At 45.8% G+C, this 8,767-nt stretch overlaps 1 pseudogene; it reads right to left on the minus strand.

Annotated features, from left to right (window-relative positions):
• Positions 1-6,622: 6,622 nt before the first annotated feature.
• LOC123055871 (probable carboxylesterase 12) lies at positions 6,623-8,188 on the minus strand (annotated as a pseudogene).
• Between the last annotated feature and the right edge of the window lie 579 nt (positions 8,189-8,767).

Below are 8,767 nucleotides of genomic sequence, written 5' to 3' on the forward strand. Positions count from 1 at the left end.
CGCTCAAAGATTAGCAGTGAGCAAAAATTAAGCCAAGCCGCTATGAAGGTTTGAGTGTGGGAGAGGAGGAAAAGGGGAAGCCTGGGAGAGAAGTGAGGGAGATGGAGCGAGAAGAGATGGAGGATGGTAGAGAGGAGGGTGGGGGAGGGAGGGAGAGAGACAGAGAGTGAAATATAACACAAGTTGATTACGTGTTTGAAACTCACGTAGCTTCCATACACTATTGAGCCGTGAGGGAGATGGTGGCCTCATAGGGGAAGCGGGAGGCATGCCGCGGGAGAGAGTAGGTTGGGAACAGTCGAGGGAGAGGGAGGCATGGGGCTGTAGTGCGGTGTGATGATCGACAGAGGCACAAGAGTGCATGGTGCAGATTCGTCATGAAGATGGGAGGGGGTAGGCTGGTGCGGGGTGGGGATGGCAGTGGAGGGGAGAGGGGGTGGCTGATTGCTTATCCTTTGTATGTTGTTTGTTGTGTGATGCTGCTACTTCCCTACTCTTTGTTGTGTATGCTACTATTACTACTTTGTTGTGCTGATGTTTTACAGAGCTGAGAGGACAATGTCTATATCTATGTCTCTCCGTCTAGAACTCGTAAGCAATATATAATTGTCTCACTAAAGCATATATGGTCACCTGCCATGTTAAGCTATAGTATATTTTTTTCCTAACACCGGGCAAAGAATCATAATGTGAGTAATTTAAGCTACGGCAACCAACCGGCTTGATTTATCAAAGGTCGACAGTGTCAGAGAAGAAGGGGGGGGGGGGGGGGGGGGGGGAGGACACTGAACCGACGAAGGATGCAACAAGGGCAGGGTGGGCTGACGAGGCGCAACATAGTACAACTACTGGTTGTGGTTGGTGAGGTACCGCGGTTAGGCCAGTGTCAAGAGGGGTGTGCCACGGGAATGGGAGGTGGAGGGCGTAGGACGCCGTGGAATTTGGCTGGCACAAAAATTATTCTAGCGCCTGATCCCATAGTATTTACTAAACAAATTGATAAATGGGGCATACATTAGACATGTCGTTAGATAATTGGATTGATTCATTTACTTGCACTTTGTCTGTAGCAACGCAAAGACATCTTGTATGTCATTGACAAACATGCACGTAGTGTATATATTCCGGATCCTATCCATACATCACAACCGCTAGAAGTTAAAACTCTAAGGCATTTACTGAAATAAAGCAACCCGACAGGAATTCCGATATATCTAGATCGTGACAATGAAGGCAGAATGTTGGTTGTGGTGAAGGTTAGCTTGGTTGCATTACGGATCTGAGCTCATGGGATATGCAAGTCGATGAATGGTAACCTACTATGGCATGTCATACATTAGTCAAAGAGTTGACCCAAGTGTAAGCTGCTGGACATTCTGATGCAAGTTTGTGAATTATCATGTGTATATTTTGTAAACTTTTTCATTGTATTATATTCTACAAGACCGTCAAATTCGTTTTTGGATGCTACAAATGATGTTTTGGTCATTGCTTTAGTAAAACATACATATGCAATATGGTTGTGAAGCTTAATGAATGCTCAATGGCCAATTCAAGAGTTTAAGGTATTCATAATTTTTCCTCTGTTTGTTGATTAAAATGTTTAAAGCTGGCCACCTCATGTTGCCACACTGAATATAGAGGGATATATGGTCACCCCTTCGGTACAACTGTGAATCGAAATCTAGAGCTTCTCATTTATCTTTTTTACATGTTCTCTAAATAGACATGTAACTTATATGACACAATTTAGACGCCACTTGTAAGTTGTAATGCCACATGATTTGGTGATTTGTCAAAGGCTGTCAATGTCAGAGAAGAGGAGGAGGGGGGGGGGGGGGGGGGGGGGGAGGACACTGAGCCGACGGAGGATGCAACAAGGGCAGGGTGGGCTGGCGAGGTGCAACATGATACAACTGCTGGTTGTGATTGCCGAGGGACCGCGGTTAGGCCGGTGTCAAGAGGGATGTGTCACCGGAGTGGAAGGAGGAGGACGCAGGACGTGCGTGGAATTTGGCTGGCACAAAAATTATTCTGGCGAGGCAACGACCGGCGGACCTTTTTAAAAGATCGGCCACCTGGCGAGCCATAGGATTCAACGAGGGGAGCCGTCAGATTCAGTTGTGAGATTTGCAACAAGGATGATGTTGCGCTCGGACGTTTGGAACAGAGTTCATGTTGCAGATTTTTTTGCAGGAGAGGTATTGCTGCAGAAATTTTTCTGCAACAGAGCTAATGTTGCAAAAAAAAATCTTTCACCTTTATACATGTGTCACTGAAGAAAGTTTTGCAATATCACAAATGTTGCAAAAATCTTTTTTGCAATAGGGAGAATGTTGCAACAAAAGACCACCGTCGTTCGCCACGAGCTCCCGTCAAACGGTGGTGAGGGAGGAGCAGCGCTGCCCGTCGCCACCGCCGAGCGCTGGATCACCGGTCGGTTCTCCTCGCCTCCATCCTCCTACCCGACGAGGTGGGTGCACTGTGCACGGTTGATAGACGTGGTGGAGGCGGCCGACAAGCACCACCGCAGCGACCGCGCCCAACCTCCGGTTGCAACGGCGCACCACAGCGGCGACCACGTTGGACCCTCGGCTCATGGCAAACCGGGACCACCCAGTTGTGCTGCTGATGCCTTGGGATGAAATGATTACGAAGACATGGAGGTGGTCAAGGATTCGCGTGAGATCCAGATCCTGCAACAAATTAGTTGTTGCGGTGGGGAAAATTGCAACAACGACTCAGTTGCAAAACCAGGTTGCACCCCCAACCATTCAATCAAGATAGATCCGACGGTCACAAGGCGGCGAACACGCGTATTGTTATCAGCCGGCTGATGGCAAGCATTTTCCATAGTATTTACTAAACAAATTGATAAAAGACATTAGACATGTCGTTAGATAACTGGATTGATTCATTTACTTGCATTTTGTCTGCAGCAACGCGAAGACATCTTGTATGTCATTGACAAACATCCACATAGTGTATATATTCTGGAACTTATACATATATCACAGCCGCCAGGGGTTAAAACTCTGAGGCATTTATTGAAATAAAGCAATCTGGCAGGAATTCCGATATATCTAGATGACAACATTTATTCCTGCCTAGTATTCCAACGAGCATAGGCAGGTAATAAATTTATATATTTCTTTATCATAACATGCACAAATAAGCATTTTTATCACTATATTCATGTTAATATTAATTTAGGAAATTATTGGGATGTGTCTGGTTATTTTCTTTTATTTTATGCTCTGGCGAAACGGTAAAGAATTGGCTCGTATGGTTTGCACGCTGAATATTTTCCGTTACACATTTTAAGACCTTCGACGTGAAGTATTTTTGCTAACTACATATATTGCTTGTGTAGAATGGGTATGAGTTGAGGAATATTTTTTTATTATACTTGCTCAAATATCGTGCGAATGAAGCTAATGACAACATTCCCGATATTATGTGAGATTTTTTTAAGTGCGTCAAGTAGATCTTAATTTGTAACAGATTTTGAGTTGGACAATCGCTCTATATGTATACATCGTCAAATTGACTTTGTTATCAATTTACATTGCAAGTGAACTGAACTTTAATCATCATGCTATCTATTCTCTACATGTGAAATTTAATATGCATTACGTTTACTAGTTGGAGGCACGTGCTTTGCACGTGTGCGTTCTTAACTAAAAATTTCATACAAGCAGGAAAGTTTTATATATAAACAAAGCACTTTTTATATGGAGTTTTAGCTTCGCAGCCTCTTGCCAATTTACAATGTTCATGAACAAATTTGATTTTCTTATATTTCGAGAACATGTAAAGAGTAATTTTGGTTAACACTTACAAATGTAAAGTTTCCCGCAAAAAAGGCAAACTTGCAATTAATATTCTCAAAACGGTAAGTTACATCATGGGATTAACTTTTATTCAAAAAATAATCAGATTCAGAAACTGAACACATGGTCTATCCGTGGATTAGATTAGAATTAGTAATCTATCTATGGATGGGGCATGTCCCAGGCGCATCAGATTAGAACTGTAATCTATCTATGGATGGGGCATGTCCCTCCTTTGCTGAGTTGGCTTGTGATGGTTCTGTAATTGATTCCGTATGAGTAAAGCAAAATGGTCTGTGGCTCTGTGCTCCCGTCTGTTGACCGGATGTTTCTGTTGTATGTTAAAACTAAAAAATGTCTGTATATTGCATATACATGTGAAGCCCAATGGATCTGTATCATAAAGAATGATATGTGCTCACTTATGTTGCTGGATTTCTGCTATATGCAATTACTGAAAAAGAAATGGTACATCTATAAGATTTAAGTATTGTATATGCTAGAATAATAGCCCTGCAAATACATTAGACCCTCATCATCCACATCATCGTACTCAATGGTGTCTTCACTATTTGCCAGGTATTCTGTTGAGAAGTTATCTATAGTTGTAAATAGATGAAATACTTGTATGTGCAACAAATTAAATCATTGTAATTATGACTAAAATTACCATGAATGGCAGGAAAAGAATCCTGGGGCACATAAATGATATCTTCATGCAAATTGTTGGTCTCTCTACCACGATCCTGTGCAGTACTTTCTTTTCCTGACCTCTGTCTTTTATTATGACCACAAATCTCTTGTACGTATGTTTCTTCCTGATCATGCGAGAGTTGTGAGTGCATGTTGGGGCAATGATGTCGCTTACGCACCTACGTTTTTTAGTTCATATTTTGCAGCTTGATCTTCTGAGGATATTGATGATAAATATATGCCAGGTGAACTGATGGTGAATTGAGTTCCAGATTTTGGATGACTTGTGCCAGAATCACCACTATCCGCCACTGTTTTTAAGGAAAAAGTGTCAACGACGCTGTGATGAAAAACAAATGATAGTAGATATTTGTTAATTCATTTTGTATCACAACCTTGTTTTCCTTTTGATGAAGACTCTAGTTGAGAAAATACTGAATCGTGCTTTTCATAGTTTGAACTGGACACGACTTCCTTTCCTGTAATGTAGGTTCAACCTTATCCCATCAAAAAATTATACATCATATAATAAGGAGGTAAACAAACATTCAACGGTCATTGATAATATGAGAAATGAATTTATTTTATTTATAAAGCGGGGCGAAAGCCTTTTTCGGTAATATGAGAAATGAATATTTCGTCGATTAGAAAAGTTACATGTCATGCACATATTCTTATTAGCCCTTGTATTTTTCTGCTGTGGTGCTGGTTGTGTATTGCTACAAATTGCGCTGCACTCACGCCTTATCCTTTTGTACTCACGATTCCTTTGCAAATAGTCTTTCCTCTGGGAAGAACTCATTTGCGTAGAATTTTTGTTTTCACCTAAGGGATCATTCTGCTCTCCAATGACAACTACTATTTCCCCATCAAAGAAAACAAACAAAAAACACATAGTATATCAAGGCAAAGGATCGATAAGGATAATAATTATATATCAAGATAATAAAGAAACATACAGCGGCTCCCTTTTGGTGAAGTCACGTCTAGTGAACATTTGTAATATCTCTAAATGGAACTCGGCGTTCTATCTTGTCGATTTTACTTGATTTTTATAAGCCAGGTGTTTTCAACCCCAACCTACGGTATAAGCATTAGACCATTTTTAGGTTGCCAAATCCAAGAAAAATAATTATAGCATATACAAATTTGCAAATAGCTAAGAGACACGAATAGAATGAACATGCGCTTTATCTTCAGATAGCATTAACTTTAATAATGTACTGTAACTGTTTGGACAAAAACACAAACACCTTGTGTGCAGGAAAAGTAGAAAAAGTCAGCAAGCGACAATCAGACCAGTGGAAGAAGAATCACCTGATATAAAACTAAAATCAGACCTTGCGTGCAAGAAAAGTAGAAAAAAAAACAGCAAGAAGAATCACTTGTACAACATTCTCATACAAAAGAATCATCACAAAATCCCAATAGGAACAGAAGTATCAGCAACCTCACAGTCACCTCTGGTTAGTGGCACTATGGTCAGCTGGCCGTAGATGGATATCCAGCTCCTATGAGCCTGGACTGACCAGGCGTAAACAAAATTTGAAGCAAATCAGAGACTGCAAGGAGACGGGGGTGGAGTTGCAATCTGGATGTGGGAGGTGATTCGGAGGTGCCAGGGGTGTGGACGGGGGGATGGACCGATGGAGGTGCTGGGGGCTACAGAAATTGGATACAAAACATTCGGGGGAGAGATTAGCGTGAGATGAGAAGTGGAGGTTGGCGGGGAATTGATTTGCTTGGAGCCAGGAGGCTACCATGGGTTGTGGAGTTCTCTCGAAGGGGCTACTGGTTTTCACCTTTGGCGGGAATGTGCGTGGTTGGCGAATCCGGGTGACTCAGGCCGTTCGATCTAATGAAGTTGACGGCTACAGATGATTCCATTCTGGAAGTGGTGGGTAAAACGTAAGAGAAGAAGCCAAATTCAAAAATTCAAAAATTCGTGTACTATAGTAATAGAGATATAACCCAACAAAATATTTCAAATGAAGTTGCAACTACAACTTATTCAGAGGAGCAAATATCTGGCAACTCACAAGTGTTACCAATTACCGATTTAGAAATCGCGTGTTCCTTTATTACTTAATCACCCACCGGATGAGCAAGCGAAGCAGACTCAGCAGCGCCTGACGAAGTCGGCCACGACGGCGAGCTCCTTGGCGGCATCGTCGCAGTCGGGACGGAACAGGAAGTAGGTGTGCTTCTTGCCCCTGGTCTCGTAGAACTCGAGCTCGCCGGCCCACCCGCACGCCTTCATCCCCTTCGCGTACGCGCGCGCCCTCTCCACGAACCAGCACAACTCCGCCGTGGTGACCAGCATGCGGCCGGACCCGAGCTGGCGCCACTCCTCCGGCGACGCTGCCGGGTTGATGTACGGGTGATCACGGCCGAACTTGTCACCACAGGCCACATCCCACACGCGCTCCGTGTCGCCGGGGTAGAAGAAGGCGGCGTCCGGGGACTCGCCGCCCACCGGTTCAGTCCCCCAGAAGTAGGAATGCAAGAGCGCGACGCCGCTGACCTTGTCCCGTAGCCCTCGATGCCATCCTTCCGGAGCCTTATCGCCGTGTTGTGCGCCATGTTGGCGCCGGCACTGTCACCGGCGAGGACGACGCGGGAGACGTCGCCGTGCGCGGCGAGCCAGGGCTCGGCGCCGTCCGGGCGGCACGCGGCGACGACCGCCTTGAGGGTCGCGAAGGCGTCGTCGTAGGCGGCCGGGAGGGGGTGCTCCGGAGCGAGACGGTAGTCGACGGAGACGACGACTGCGGGCGCGGCAGCGGCGAGGGAGGCGGCGTACTTGTGGTAGATCGGTGAGGCCACTGTGTGAGCAACGAATGCGCCGCCATGGAGGTAGACGACGACGGGGAACTTCCTTCCCGGCTCCGCCGCGGCGGCGGCGGGGAGGTAGAGGCGAGCGGAGGCGCTGGCCGCCGGGTCAAGCACGACGTCCTTGGAGGCGACGCCGTTGGCGAGGTCACCGGAGGGGGAGGGCGGGACGGTCTCGGTGCCTTGCAAGCGCTCCACGCGGCCGCTCTTGTGGATGCGTATGAACCCGGGCACGTCGTACGTGATCTCGGAGCTTGGGTCCATGACGGCGGACGGCGGACGGCGGCCTTTGGCTTCCCGGCGTAGTGCAAGGCGGCAATCGGAGCCACGAGGAGAGAGCTACTCAGCTGCCCAGGTTTTGTGATGGGTTATCGTAGCAGTTGCACGATGGGCTATGAGCTACTACTCCATTTTGTAGCACCTCGTACCGATCGAACACGTCAGCTCGCAGTCTCGACGAACCATTTTATAAGCAGCAATCACAGCGTCCGATAGTTATCTACACATAAATCTTCTTTGCAGTGGTTGATCTACCATGGACTTTTGGGATCAGTCACGCATTGCACTGAACAGGACAGGCCGGGCCGAGACGGCGAGAGAAGCACACCGGGCCGGGCCGAGACGGCTGCTAAGGCACACCATTGAGTGAGTGTTCGATGTTGTCGAATCGTCAAAGTCCCCTCCAACAACAATTCATTTCATCTCATTTAAAAATCAGGTCACCTCTTATTAGAAATTCATGATGGAGTCCAAGGGAGAGGAGCATGTGTTCCTCCCTAGCCATCTGGTGTGTTATGGGCAAACAACTGATGGACCGGGTGGTCAGTTTCCATGTCGATAAATGAATCTTTAGAGATCAAGTTGTTTTTTCCTTTGTATGTCATCTTCCCTTCGTGTTTTTCCTTTTTGAAAAGGAGGGTAACCATTGGCCTCCACAGCGATTGATGCACACAACCCTATGTATTTTTTCAAAGTTTAAAGATCCAAACATGTCATATAAGGATCACAGAAAGCTGGTAAAACCAGACGGCAATAAGACTACATAACCAATGATACTTCATTAATCCTATTAGTGCACTATCATCTAATCGGTGGAACATAGCCTATGGTAGTGTCTCTGGTGCCTGCACCAAGAGCCCAGGGACTACAACGCCTCCACACACAACGATAGCATCACACGTGGATCCAGTCGATAGACTTGAAAATAAAAGGACCCCAATAGCTAGGGGACGTCGGCTGGGTGGGGGCGGGGGCGGGGAGGGGGGGCTTCCAGTGAACGATCTTTTCGCTGGGGATGGCTTGATCGATCGAACCAATTTGGTTCGCTCCCAGCCTATTTCCAAGCGACTTTGCCAGCGTGGCTCTAGGCCAAAAAAAGTGGCCAACCACAGGCCATTCATCAAAATCAGTGT

Source organism: Triticum aestivum, chromosome 2D, assembly GCF_018294505.1.
Source record: "Triticum aestivum cultivar Chinese Spring chromosome 2D, IWGSC CS RefSeq v2.1, whole genome shotgun sequence".
Lineage (NCBI taxonomy): Eukaryota > Viridiplantae > Streptophyta > Magnoliopsida > Poales > Poaceae > Triticum > Triticum aestivum.